The sequence below is a fragment of the Leopardus geoffroyi genome, chromosome D4, assembly GCF_018350155.1.
Source record: "Leopardus geoffroyi isolate Oge1 chromosome D4, O.geoffroyi_Oge1_pat1.0, whole genome shotgun sequence".
Lineage (NCBI taxonomy): Eukaryota > Metazoa > Chordata > Mammalia > Carnivora > Felidae > Leopardus > Leopardus geoffroyi.
The window spans coordinates 89,336,337-89,351,120 of NC_059342.1; the positions used below are offsets into that span (position 1 = coordinate 89,336,337).

Consider the following 14,784-nt stretch of genomic DNA (forward strand, 5'->3'; position numbering starts at 1 on the left):
ATTCGCTGTCCACGTTCACACCTCGGCTTGGCCTTCCACCTAGAGTCGTGACCATAGCCTGCGGGTCCCACATCTGGTCTCTCCTACCGCGGCCGCCCCCTCTTCTCGCCTCTCTGTCCTGATTCTCCAGGCCCCTCTGTGCTTTCTCCCTTCTTGGTGGCCCGTTGTCCTTCCCCCACCCCACTCTGGGGCTTCCCCACTCAGTTTCTGCAGCCCTGCAGACCTGCGTGTCCTCACGCCATTCCCACTCGCCTGCCAGGTTCAGGTTAAATAAGCACACTTGCCCCCAGTGCCTGCCCGGCTCGGACTCCACAGCTCCCCTCTCGTTCTCTCCTGTCGCTCTGCACTAGTTTGAGGCAGGCGTCGCAATTACAATTATTCATGTAATCGATCGCTTGATTTGTTTATCTAGTCTCGTCTTCCCCCCCACCTCCAAAAGTCAGTTCCCAGAGGGCAGGGGCCATGTCAGCCTTGTCTGTCCGCCCGCGACCGCACCAAGACAGCATGAGTCAGGAACTGTGGAATAAATGCCACCCGGAGCAACTTCCCAGGCGGAAGCTAGGACGTGCTCAACAGCCAGACCCCGGCAGGAGATGACAAGGCTTGGGGGCAGGTCAGGAGCCCCGCACACCGGGGCCACACAGCAAGGGCCGTGTTCGAGCGGGGCCCGGGGGCCGACCAGAGCCCCCGCCTGTCCCCACTGCACTGGCCCCAGGAAGGCACTGGCTTCGCGCTACAGCAGCTGTCTGTGGCACTCTGGTGACAGCGAGCACAGACCGGACACGGGGACGCCTGGCCGTGAGGCTCTCTGACACCTGTCAGCTGGAGCCGGTCGCGTCATCTGGCCCAAACTGAAATGGGGCGGGTACCGCCTACCTCACAGGGCAGGTGTGCACAGGGCGGAGGGCAGTGCCTGGCAGAGCCCCTGGCCGTCTCACAGAGGAGCCCCGGTGCCCCCTGCCCCGGGCACGCACCGCCCCCAGAGCTGACCAGCAGCGCTCACTTCCGGACCAGGCTCCCCAGAGGAGGGGCAGGGCCTCGGGCCAAAAGACCCCTTGGCCTTGGCCTCGTCTCCCCTTCAGCCTCATCCTGGCCCAGGAAGGAGGGTGCAGGGCCGGCCTCAGGGAAGGGTCACCCCCCACCCCCATCTTCCAGTCTCTAGGTTTCTGGCCCCGCGCCTTGCCAATCTCACGGCCCCAGAGCCCTCCGGCGGGCCAGGGGGGTGCAGGGGGAGCAGGAGGGGCCGGCGTGGAGTCCCTGGCTGCAGCTGACAGAGGAGCTGTGGGAACTGAGGGTACAGTGGGACTGTCACCAGCCAGCATTCTCAGAAGCGTTTAGAATTCTCAAGTCTCGAGATGTCTGCTTCTAAGTCACTTTCGTTTTCTGGGTTTTAGGGAACAGCGTGTGCCCCAGCGTAGGGAAATGGAAATGCTGTAATGCGGGTGGTTTGACAGCGTGGCCCGAACCCCTCCCGCCCGGGGCCCGAGGGAGCCGAGCTCCTCTCTTTATCCCGTAGCAGCAGTTGGCCCGGAGCTGAATCGAGCCCCGCGTCCGCTTCCCCTGGCGAGGGCTTCAGACGCCTGGCCTGGCCCGACTCCCCTCCGTAGGGTTGTCTTTTTTCATTCGGAGCCATCGCGGCAACAGGAGTAAACGGCACGTCTGAGACACGCAAGCCAAGTGGTGCTCGGGCCGCGCTGTGGTTGTGAGCATCACAGATGGTGGGGACCAGCGGTCATCATCCAGAAGCACTTACTGACGTGTCGTACTTCCCGCGTGTGGGTCCCCTGCCGGTTCGCCATCCGCACGGCACGCACGCCGTGCTCTCTCCTGTGGCACGCTGGGTCTGGCCGTTCCCAGCCACACGCTTCTCACCCGGGCCCTTTTCTCACCGGGTGTGCTGGCTGGCTGAAAGATGGGTGCTCAAGGGAGGAGGCGGTCCTGTCTGTGGCCCTGTCACACAGCAGAGCTGGCCCAGGTGGGAACCAAAGAAGCCTAGCAGTTGAGGGCTGAAGATCATCCGGTTTGCTTCCCCCACTTGAACGCAGAAGGGAATCGAGACCCAAAGAGGGGAAGAAAGTGACTCAGCCTGGCAAGTAGAGTTTCTTGGTTAAGATCGTGGGTATTGTCTGCACCAAGATCCCGTCCTACCTGTGTGACCTCAGACAAGTCACTTAACCTCCCTGAGCCCTAGATTCGTCACCTCTCGAAAGGGTGAATGATAACACATTCCTCTAGACTTGTTGGGGATTAAATGAGACATTGTATAGAAAGCTGGTAGGACTTTCATCATCATCTGTTGGAATGAGCAGAATGCAAAGTTCCCATTTCTGACCCACTTGTCTTTGCACGTAATGATTCTCGTGTTCATTAGTGTACGGCTATAACCAAAGAGCTAAAAATTGAGTCTGCTGCAAGATCTGAGTCACTTGCTCTGTTAGCAAATGCGATGGCTGGCCAGAGGTGGAAACTTTCTCAGAGTCTCACAAGTTAAAAAGATATGCCTGATGGGTCAGCTTGTGCAGTGAGTGTTCACCGGATAAGAAAAAGATCCACGGTCAGATTTGTTGTGGTACACATTTTATCTTCACCTATTCGGCCACAGAAATCAACTGTTGGAGGGGCGCCTGGGTGGCTCAGGCGGTTAAGCGGCCAACTCGGGCTCACGTCACGAGCTCCCGGCTCGTCAGTTCGAGCCCCACGTCGGGTTCGGGCTCTGTGCTGACAGCTCAGAGCCTGCAGCCTGCTCCGGATTCTGTGTCTGTCTGTCTGTCTCTCTCTCTCTCTCTCTCTCTCTCTCTCTCCCCCTCCTCTTCTTGTGTTCTGTCTCTCTCTCAAAAATGAATTAACTTAAAAATTTTTTAAAAATCAGTTATTGGAAGTCACATCATGGGGATCTGCTATCCCATGGGTCCTTATAGTCTCGAATGGCAGGAACTCATGGTCCTTTAGAAGCTTTTGCTTGGCCTTAGAAAACGGTGCCCAGAGCTCAAAGGTGCAAACCAGGCCGGTCCCGCCTCCTCTCACTTCTGCCTGTTTACCAAGATTTGTACCTATTTGCCTTTGGGGGTCCCATTATAATGCCCTCACTGCATAATTTCCCCCAACAGAATGGCACCTATGAAGGCAAGATTTCACTTCTCAGCAATCCGTGTTGAAGTGAGGCCTCAAAATGCACTGGGCCTGAAATTGGAACCTGCTAATAATACACAGAAATTAACACTCTCCCTCCGGAAGCTTCTAGTCTGATTTTTATTGTAGAGATGAGCATTTTTCATGATGGTGTCCATCCACTTGCCTCTTAGATAGAACATCAGAGTGCACCTTGAGTTTCTCTGCAACTCTCTCTTCTTTCCAATGGCCTATCCTGCCTATAAAGATTATTTTGTACTGAAGGGATTGGATTGGATGGTCTGGAGCAGAAAAGGGCTTGTCTCAACTCAGTTGGTCAGGTAACGTTGATCAGGGCATGAGCGCAACTTGTCTGAGTAGGCAGAGCTATTCTAATCTAAAAGCCAATTTACTTTCCAATCGGGTTCTTTTTCTTAAGTCTTTTTTTTAAGTTTATTTATTTTGAAAGGAGTGAGCGAGCCGGCGAGGGACAGAGAGAGAATCCCAAGCAGGGGATTGGGGCTCGAACCCTGGGATCATAACCCAAGCCGAAGTCAAGAGTCAGACGCTTAACCTACTGAGCCACCCAGGCGCCCCTCCAGTTAGATTCTTAATCAAAGATGTTCATTTTGTCTTACAGCTAAACTTCTGTCTAGAACAAATAGAATACTGTAAGTACACTTGACTTAGCTGCCTGCCAGTAACAGGAAACAGGGCCTTGGGGACCTGTGTTAGGGTGATCCATTACCCTGTGTAGGTTTATGAATACCATCAAATACTCCTGTCTTGTTTTGTTTTGTTTTTCCCGGTGCTAACATAAGATTTGAGAAGTAGGACAGGGCAAAGGATGAGAGAAGACAACGGAACCTCCACTGCCCATTCTTAAAGCAGAATTCTCCGTCTCCACCTCAGCCCCTGGTGTCAGAGCCACTTCTTATCGGCCCAGTGCCCAAGCCTCTGGGCAGCATTCTCCGTGGACCTAAAAACGAACGTCTGTTCTTCCACACAGAATTACTTAGATTTCTTTCATGTGCAAGGAAAATGACCTACTGCGTTAGAAAGGGCTACCCATTGTAGCTCCTCACAAGTTAGAAGTTTGGAGAAAGTCTGTGGGGGACTCTGAGTCCCGGTGGAGACGTGTGGCCATTGTGTGACTTTGGGCAACATGTGCTTCTGCAAGAGTGCCTGGCCGGAGAGCCTGGAAATCCTGCGGTTTGGGCGAGGACTGCGTTGTTTCTGCAGGCGCCGCCGTTGTCTTGAGTTGCTCATGGTTTTCGGTCACTGCCTGTGGATGAATTAACGAACCGTAGAATTATTATTGCTTTTCTCTCTAGTAATCATGAGGTTCTTATGAAATGGCTACAGTAATACCTTTTTAAGAAACCCGTTGATTCCTCCAATTCTAGGTTGTTTCTGAGCTCTTTTCCTCTAGAAGATGTGGAAATGGGGGACACTGGCCCACAGATTGTTTTATTCCCAAGTAAGCTGAGATGAGCTTTCCCGTTTCCAGCAAGATGAATGTAGGTACTGGATTCACTCTGATCCGACGGAAAATTCGGTCAAATGGTTTTCCAGATGGTTGACGTCAAACAGCAAGGGATGCTGACCGCGGAGATTCAAGACATAAAGAGGTAAGCCCTCCAGTTGCCCCAGTTGCCCACCTCGAGGACATTTCCAGAGCAGCATAGGGGAGGAGAGTCCGAGTGGAGCCCAGTGATCTCTGTGAGTTCACAAGGTATCAGAGAGGAGAGGAGAGGGCTCCACAGAGAGGACTCTGGCTCTGCAGAGGGACTCTAAAGTATTGGCTAAGTAGCGATCGGTGTGCACATTTGAGGGAATTCTATGGAGAGAAAGCAACATGAAGGGTCTAGAGGCAGAATCCTCAGAACTTTAGGGCAGAAGATAGTGCTGGCTCCTGCCAGCCACAGTGGAAATCCTCATAACTCACCTAGCTTTGGGTAGAGTACTCAGAAGGGTTTTGCCTCAGTAGCAGGGAAATATTAGTCCTAAACACATGGCCACTCTGACCTCATGTAACAAAGCTTAGAAGCAAGACCCAAGTGAATCAGACTATTTCCAACTAAGATCCCAGAACTAAACTCAAGAAACTCACAACAATACAAAATGACCCAGTACCCAACAAGGTAAGTTTCCCCGTTTCCAGCATCCAATCAAAAGTTACCAAGTATGCAAGGTACCTGGGTGGGTCAGTCGGTTAAGCATCCAACTTCCGCTCAGGTCATGATCTCGCGGTTTGTGGGTTCGAGCCCCACGTCTGTACCAACATCTCAGAGCCTGGAGCCTGTTTTGGATTCTCTCTCTCTCTCTCTCTCTCTCTCTCTCTCTCTCTCTCCTCCTTCCCCACTCATGCTCTGTTTCTCTCTCTCTCTCTCAAAAATAAACATTAAAAAAAGTACCGAGTACACAAAAAGCAGAGAAATATGGCCAACAATGAGAAAAATCAAATAACTGAAATTGATCCAGAAGTGACACAGATGATAAAGTCCATCATCGAGAACTTTGAAGCCATTATTAAAACTGTATTCTGTGCGTCTAAGAGGCTAGAGGAAAGACTGAACATGTTACATAGTGGCATGGAAAAGACCCAAATCAAACTAGAGATGAAAACTGTAATGTCTGAGATGAGAATGTCCTGGATGGCACTAAGAGGCTGTTAGGCATTGCAGAGGAAAGTTTTGATGAAATCGAAGATTGAGCGATAGTAATGACCCAAAATGAACCGCACAAAGAGAGAAGACTGAAAAAGTTGGAATAGAACATCACTAAAAGTGGGACAACTTTAAGCAGCTTAATAATATGTGAAATGAGAGTCCCTGAAAGAGAGAGGAGAGTTAGAAGAAATAGGAAAGACATCAGAAATGGTAACTGCATGAGTAAGTATAAAGATTTTGGAAGGTATTTTTCAAGTCTCTTTAGAAGATAACTAAAGCAAAGATTAAAAACCATGCATTATGGGTTTTATGACATATGTAGAGAAAAATGTCTGATAACAATAACAAAAAGGTAGGGAGAGAAGAAATGAAAGCATACTGCTGTAGGGTTTATCTACTACCCCCAAATGGTAGAACACCAACTGAAGACAGACTATGACAGGTTAATGTGTGTGGGTGAACCTCAAACCAACCACCGCAATAGTACAACAAAAAGGTACAGCTGATAAGCCAACAAAGGGGATATAATGAAATCATAAAACCTGATCCAGAAGAAGGCAGAAAAAGGGGAAAAGAGGAGCAAAGAACAGATAAGACAAATAGAAAATAAACAGACAGTTGATTTAAACCCGGCCATATCAGTAAGTACAACAAACGTAAATAGTCTAATTTCTCAATCAAAATGCCAAGATTGTCAAATTGGATTAAAAAATAAGACCCAACTATATGCTGTCTATAAGAAACTTTAAGACACAAGTAGGTTAAAAAGAATTGAAGAAGATAACATGCCAACATAAATTTTTCTGAAAAGCTGGAGTGGCTCTATATCAAATAAGGTAGATTTCAGAGCAAAGAATATTATCAGGGAATACACAGTCGTTTCAAAATCTATCATGCATCCTGAATGTTTCTGCACCTAACAACAGAGATTTAAAGTCCATGAAGAGAAACCATTAGAACTGCAAGAAGAAACCAATAAATCCACAGTTACAGTCAGAGGTTTCAATAACCTGGTCAATAACTGATAGAAGTAAACAGAAAATCAATAAGGCTATAGAAGACATGAACAACACTTCCAACCAAGTTCAACATAATCAACATTTATACAACACTACCCAGTATCAGAATATATTTTCTTCCTTCCTGTCTTTCTTTCTTTCTTTCTTTTTTTTTTTTTTTTTTTTTTTTTTTTCAGTAGGCTCTACCCTGGGTGGGGCTTGAACCCATGACCCTGACTGAGATCAAGGCCTGAGTTGAGATCAAGAGTCAGACACTTAACTGACTAAGCTGCCCAGGCACCCCAGTAGAATATATTTTCTTTTCAAGTGTACACAGATACCAAGATAGACCATATCCTGAATCATAAAACAAGTCTCAATAAATTTGAAAGGAATCAAGCCATATAAAATATATTCTCTGACCTCAGTGGAATTAAATTAGAAGACATTAAGAGAACGATATCTGGAAAATCCCCAAATATTTAGAAGCTAAATAACAAATTTCTAAATTACTTGTGACTCAAAGAAGAAATTTTAAAATAAATTAGAAAATAATTTTAACTTAAGTATATATATTAAAACAAAACCAATCACAATTTGTGGTGCTAAGGCAGTACTTAGAGGGAACTTCATAGCACTAAATACCTATATTTTAAAAAGAAAGCTATCTAATGAGAAAGTAGAAAAAGAAAAGTAAATGAAACCCAAGATAGGCAGAAGAAAGGAAATAATAAACAGAGCTGAAATGAATAAAATAGGATACAAACTAAGAAAAATCAATGAAAGTAGTTCTTTAAGAAAATCAATTAAATTGATAAATCTCTAGCCAGACTGATGAGGGAAAACAGACAAAAATTACAGTGTCAGAAATGAGAAAGGTAACATCACTACAACTTCTTAGATATTAAAAAGGATAATCAGGAATATTATGAATATCTTTATACCAGTAAGTTCACCTAAAATGAAGCAGACAAATTTCTTGAAAGACACAATCATCGAAGTTCACTCAAGAAGAAATAGATAATTTAAATAGCCCAATAGCTATAAAAAAAAATTGAATTTATCATCAAATTTTTCCCATAAAATAAATTCCAGATCCAAATGGCTTCCCCAGTGAGTTCTGCCAAGTATTTAAGGAAGAAACAATATCAATTAAATACAACTCTTCCAGAAAATTAAAGAGAAGGGAATACTTCCCAGTTCATCTTAGGAGACTAGCATTCCTCTGATACCAAAATGCAACAAAAATATATAATAAAACTACAAACAAATCACTCATCAAGATACTAAGAATTCTTAACAGAAGGTTAGCCATCCAATCCAACAATGTATAAAAAGAAAATGCATAATGACCAAGCGGGACTTTTCTGGCAACTCAAGGTTGGTTTAACATTTGAAAATCACTCAGTACAATTTACCACATTAACAGAGTAAAAAAGGAAACACATGTGATCATCTCAGTAGATACGGAAAAAGCATTCAATAAAATGCAGTGTTCGTTCCCGACAAACTCTTAGCAAAATAGAAGTGAAAGGGAACTTCTTTGGCCTGGTAAGGAGCATCTGGGAAGTAGGGAAGAACCTACTGTTGGGGGCGCTTGGGTGGCTCAGTCGGTTAAGCGTCCACCTTCGGTTCCGATCATGATCTCGTGGTTCGTGAGTTTGAGCCCACGTCAGGCTCTGTGCTGACGGCTCAGAGCCTGGAGCCTGCTTCAGATTCTGTGTCGAGATCAGTTATGCAGAATAGAAAGTCCAGAGATAGATCCACACATAATACGATTGATTTTTTTGACAAAGGTGAAGAGGCAGGTCAGTGGGGAAAGAGTCGTCTTCAACAAATGATACCGGAACACATGGTGGTAGATAGAAATGTAACCGATTCATATTCGTTGGCCACATGCCCTCTTACTATGCTAAATTTGCTTAATTCTGTGTGTGTGTGTGTGTGTGTGTGTGTGTTGTTGTTGTTGTTTTTGTTGTTGTTGTTTTGGATTTTCTGCACACATAATTTATCATTTTGCTGCAAATTTTTTTTTCCTTAACATTTTTTTTTAGTTCGTTTATTTCTTTTGAGAGAGAGCGTGAGCAGAGGAGGGGCAGAGAGAGAGAGAGGGAGAGAGAGAGAGAATCCCAAGCACGCTTTGCACTGTCAACGCAGAGCCCACTACAGGGGTCGATCTCACAAACCGTGAGATCATGACCTGAGCTGAGATCAACAGTCAGACACTTAACGGACTGAGCCACCCAGGCTCCCCTTAAGGCACTTTTTTTTAAGTAGGTTCCATGCCCAGCGTGGAACCCAATGCAGGGCTTGAACTCATGACCCTGAGATCAAGACCTGAGCCAACATCAAGGGTCGGAAGCTCAACCAACGGAGCGACTCAGGCGCCACTCTTTATGCATTTGCTTTTTCTTCTTGCTTCGTGGCTCTGTGCCCAAGGCTGAGTACGAGTGGTAGAACGGATAGCCCTGTCTGGTTCCTCCTACCTGCCCTCCAAGCAGCCAGAATGATGTGCCACGTAGCAGGGGCTTGGCCATGGGAAGGAAGAGCTGCTCTGCAGGACCTAGCTTTCTGGATTCTCAGGCTGGATTTCAAAACCAAAGGGAAGTGGGGCTTCTTCCTAGGGCGTCCGCCTCCCTCAGACCTCCCAGGAGAGGAAGACAGATCGTGGGCAGGATTCAGACCTTTCTGGGTTTCGTGGCCATCACACGACCAGTTATGGCCAACCCCACCGCTGTTTCTCACACCCACGGTTTCTATAAGATCATCAGCTTCCTGTTGGGAGCAGGGAGTTGGAGTCTCATCCGTCAAAGGGGGACGGAGCATATCCGTGTGGCACATCACTGTGGTGTGGTGCTGCCTGTCAAGGGGACAGCTGCAGAGCTCGTGCCAGCCTCCCTTCAGCAACCTTTACAGGAAGCGGCCGTTTGCAGGGAAGTCCCTTTGCCTCCCACGTAACAACATCCTGATAAGTGCCACATTAACCACCCAATCCACACGGCTCTGCAGTGAAAGGCCGGTGCCTGGTGCTCACGCCTTGCCAACCGCGAGGCTTATTCTCTGAGGCCCTGCGGTGCCGAACTCCTCACGGATCAGAGAGGTTCCAGGAGTCCCAAAGAGAGCTCGTTTTCCGTTGCTGACAGGTCTGCAGCCAAACCGCATGATCACTGAACGTCAGGGCAGATGCCTCCTCTGCCAGTAATTCGTGATGAGGACACCGGCCGGTGGTCAAGTGGGGCACCCTGGCCGCAGCCTCTGGGGCTCCCCCTCCTGTCCCCACCACATCTTGGGATGAGCCGTGCCCAGATCAAGAGGATGGGGGGAGCCCAAGTTCACACCTATAAACACCTGCTCCTGAGGAGACGGTAAAGGACCTTCTCAAAGCTCACCCTGGAGTCCACCTTGGCTATGGCACGTCCCAAAATGCTTCCTCCTACTCTTACCTCCTTATTCATGCCTAGAAATAACCTCATTTCATGGAAAATAGCGTTTTCCAGCTAAGGGAATTTTCCAGATGAGAAAAATTTATCTCTTGAAGCACTTGGAATTTTATTATTTTAACCGATGGGGAGGGAAATCTTCCAAAAATGAACCACACATGGACTTCCTTGTACAGCTCTGTAATTTACTGGTGTATTGATGACTCACTTCGAGCAGCGGGGACTAGGCTGTAATCCCAGGATGCCTCTGGGTAGTCGAGACCCACGGCTCAGACCGAAAAGCCTGGAAAGTAAGGACCAGCCTTAGAAAGGAAGGAAATTCTGACGCACGCTACACTATGGATGAACCTTGAGGACACGATGCTGAGTGAAGTAAGTCACAAGACAAATTACGATCCCACTGATATGAGGTCCCTAGATACGTCCCATCCAGAGGCGGAAAGTAGAGAGCTGTTTGCCAGGGGTGCTGGGGAGAGGGGAGCTGTCGTAGAGAGTTTTCGCTGTGCAAGGTGACAAAGTTCCAGAGACGGACAGTTGTGATGTTTACACGACGACGTGTACGTAATGGCACAGAACCGTCCACTCAAAAGTGGTTACAGTGGGAAATTGTAGGAGTATGTTATCACAATAATAAATAATAGCCCATCTACATTTTCGGCCAAGGGCGCTGACGACGCTCAGAAGAAACCCGTGAAACCAAGATGGCAGGCGGTAGAGCCAGCCTTGAAGCCAGGAACATGCAACTAAGCTCTTGGGGATGGTTTCCAATAGGAGCGTCGGTGGTGACCATTAACTGAGCCTTAAGCACCCAGCGGGCAGAGGCCAAGCCCACGCAGAGACGAGCTGGCAGGGACAGCCATCTCGGTGAGGGGCTGGAGTGAAGCGGCCATGCCGAGGAAGACAGGGTGCACGGAGAGCCCTCCGCAGGGCAGCCTTCCTTTCTCCTGCCCCGTCCACCGCGCTTCGCTCACACCCCTGCGCAGGGAGCGGACCCAGGCGGGCCACGGTGCGCCTCGGTCCCTGGGCACGTCCAGCGTGGGTGGCCGGTGAGGGGGGCCGAAGGTGGGGCCGTTCCACCTGCGTTGTTTCCTACGTTCTACGTGGGCTGAGACGGGGGCAGAAAAGAACACCATTTTAACATTTCGTTGCAAGGTCAACAACAACTACCCCCGTGGGGCGCCTGACTGACGTGCGGGACCCTGCCCTAAGGGCTTTGCTGGCTGACCCCACTGAGTCCTTCCCTACGAAGAAAGCACTATAGTTGCGTCTTGCGGATGAGGAAACAGGCCCAGGGGCCAACCGGTATCAGTGGGTCAAGTTTCCTGAGCACCTGATGTGTACCCGATACTATCGTTCCGCTTCCTTCGTGTCCGTTAACCTTTGGACGCCCACCACAGTCCTGTGAGGGGAGGAACCCTGCTTGTGCCCACTGAGGAAACCGAGACCCAAGAGCAAAGGTTACCTGCTCGAGGTCACACAGCCAGGGAGGGGCGGCGCAGGCCTGCAAACCCAGGCGAGCTCACTGCGTCCCCTCCCGCCTCCCTTTTGGCAAGTGAGAGGCCACGCGGTCCCAGAAGCCCGGAGGACTCCCTCCTGACCTGCAGGGATGTGGGCTCTTCCCCTCCCTCCCGGAACCTTCTCCTTCGTCCACAAGTGGCAGTGCCTTTAAAGGGCTACGACCACACACTTAACTGGGCCAAGGGGTGTCGGTAGGCGCCCTCTCCCACGGGGGCGCTAAGAGCCGCAGAGAGCGATGGGCCCCTCCCCGGTGGCTCTGCTTCCTGTGGCTGCAACGCCCTTCCTCCCCACTTCTCTCATGTGGCCGAGAAGCCCGCATCCTCCACGGCAGGTCGGGCCCCCTGCAGACAGCGGCACAGCGAGCTGTCTCCCTGGGACAGCAGCCACCAAGCTGCTGCTTCCCCAACGCTTAGCAAAGGGCCTCACACGCAGGAGATGATCTCAAGCATATCTGGCAAAAAGGGCACCGATGCACGCTGCAACACGGGGACCCTGAAAACGTGCCGAGGGAAGGGAGCCAGGCACGGGCGAGCCCGCGGGGTCTATTTCCGTTCACGCTGGAATGGCCAGAGTAGGGACACCCACGGGGACAGAACAGAGATGGGCGAGCGCTTCGGGCTGGGGTGTGGGGGCAGTGCTACCTAACAGGGATGGGGTTTCCTTTTGAGGGGATGAAAACATTCCAACAGTGGGGTCCTGGCTGCACAACTCTGTGAATAAACGCCAATGAACCATACACTCTAAATGGGCGAGCTGTTTGATACGTGAACTCGGTCTTGGGGCGCCTGGGGGGCTCCGTCGGTCGAGCGTCCGACTTCAGGTCAGGTCACAATCTCGCGGTTCGCAGGTTCGAGCCCCGCGTCGGGCTCTGCTGACGGCTCGGGGCCTGGAGCCTGCTTCCGATCCTGTGTCTCCCCCTCTCTCTGTCTCTCTCTCAAAACTAAATAAACATTAAAACAAACAAACAACGTGGTGTGTGAACTCTAGCTCAATGTAGCTGAGGAAACAACACTGAAATCCACTTGCCTGACTGGCTGGCACTCCGTATGTGTTTGTTGAGGATGCTGAGAATCCCGAATAAACCCAGTAACGCTGGGATGTTGGATGTTGCCAGTGATGTTAGCCATGTTGAAGAAAGGAAGTCTCTGGTCCCTGATGTCAGAGGCGGCCCCGCGTGCAGGGTTAACACTGGGCGCAGCTGCTGTGCTTCTCGGGGAGGGCGAGTAGGTGTGCGTGTCCCGGCTTGCCGATCAGGAAACCCAGGCGTGCGAGGTCAGGCAACCGGCCGACCTCACTTAGCGAGACAAGTGGCAGCCAGTTATGGCCAAGAATAGCGCGGGGCTTCTGACTGCGTCTCGCTCGCTGCAAATACCGCCGCCTGTCACCTGATTAAAAAGGGACCATAAAATATGAAGCGGGGCAGCGGCACTCAGACCTAAGTTGGGCTCGGGCCGGCGGAGGAACGGATCCCGTCTCTGCCTTCCAGTCCGCCTGGCCCCACATCGGTCGTGCGGGTTAGCCTCCCCGGACACAAGCGCGGAGACGGAGCTCATTCGCTCAGATGTGTTCTCTTTGCACTTAATGATTTTCATCTTCCAGTGTCCGCGGGGCCGCTGCTGGCTGGTGTTCAGCACCACGCGGGGGGCCTCCGGCGCTGAGCTTGGCAGAAAAACGGCTATGGGCGGTCTGGTGGAACTGGAGTGCTGTGGCCGGGAGAGAAGAGACAGAGCGAGCGAGGGCGAAACACGGCTGCTTGAAACCGGCCCCGTTCTGCAGCTTCCCAGCTGAGTGACCTCCAGCAAGTCCCGCAGCCCTTTCTGAGGGCCAGTTTCCTCCTCTGTCAAAGTTTCCCTTCTGTATTCCGTGGGCTCCGCGGTGACAGGCACCTCTAGGGCCCTCCAGCCCCGAAGCGCTCGCTCTGGATGTGCGTCTTTGCAGGACTTAGCCGCACGCTGAGGACTTGCGCGGGCCCTTTTGGATAGCGTGTGTGCACGGTGCTTCGGTATTTGCCTTAATGCAATGGCCAGCCCCGGGCCCCGGCCAGGTGGGAAACAATGTCTGTGGGGCCAGCCCGGCGGGACAGAAGATGGCCGAGAGGCAAGTCGAGCCAGAGGTGACAAGGCACATGTGAGCCGATTGAAACGTCCAGGGGCCTGACGGCTCCGGCCGCCCTTGCCCTTGCAGTTCCCATTAGGCTGTCTTCCTCTTGGACCACAGCAGGTGGTGTTTCCTCTATGGACTGAAGCCCCGACAGTGAACCAGAGTCCAGAGCCTGGGCTCTCCCCAGAAGGGGCCAGAGGTGACAGGCAGGCAGGCTGCGCTTGGGGCCCTGGTGTGCCTGCTTCTCCCAGGCATCCCGGGGCAGGTGGGCCCGGCCCAGCCCAGACAGCCGGCTCGCCCAGGCCCCGCTCCTGGAGGGGACCTTGCGACAGCTGGCTCGAGTCTGGTGTCTGCGTCTCATCCCAGTCTGGGACTTCTAAATTTAACCTGCTATCAGCCGGAGAGGCGGGAGGGCTTCCACTGGGTGACTAAATGCCACTTGGAATCCGCTATACTCATAGCCAGCCTCCGGACACACTCCCCCCCCCCCGCCCCCGCCGAAGGCTACCCCCAGTGTGGGGGTGCCCTCAGAGCACCCTCAGCTGTGTGCCGGCCTGAAGGTTCAAACCTGAGCAACTCTGGCTTTATCCGGATGTGATCCAGCTCGGGTTTTCTCCCGCTGCTGGCTAGGCCTGCACCCCTGTTCTGTGTTCATGCATGAACATGTACACACACACACACACACACACACACCAGGCACTCCCAGAGGCAGAGCTCAGGAGCCGACTCCACATCCGAAAGCCAAACCTCGGCAGTGAACTGAACCACCCATAAGCCATCTGGGTGGAGGGAGGCCAGAGGGGCCTGTTATGCAATTTCCTGCTTTGGTGTCTCAGACCCAGGAGACAGGATGCAGAATGCTGTTGGGTGGATGCCGTGTGGAAAACCCAGAGAAGAAACCGAGTCCCCGATGCCCAGAGCGAATGGGGGGGGCCCTTGCCCTCCGGG

The 14,784-nt window shown here is 51.0% G+C and overlaps 1 long non-coding RNA gene across 1 annotated transcript; it reads right to left on the bottom strand.

Moving 5' to 3' along the window:
* Nucleotides 1–3,231: 3,231 nt before the first annotated feature.
* On the bottom strand, nucleotides 3,232–5,381 carry LOC123593032. Its single transcript, XR_006710064.1, has 2 exons — nucleotides 4,480–5,381; nucleotides 3,232–4,393 (listed from the first exon to the last, which is right to left on the bottom strand). It is a non-coding gene; the product is annotated as an uncharacterized LOC123593032 (long non-coding RNA).
* Between the last annotated feature and the right edge of the window lie 9,403 nt (nucleotides 5,382–14,784).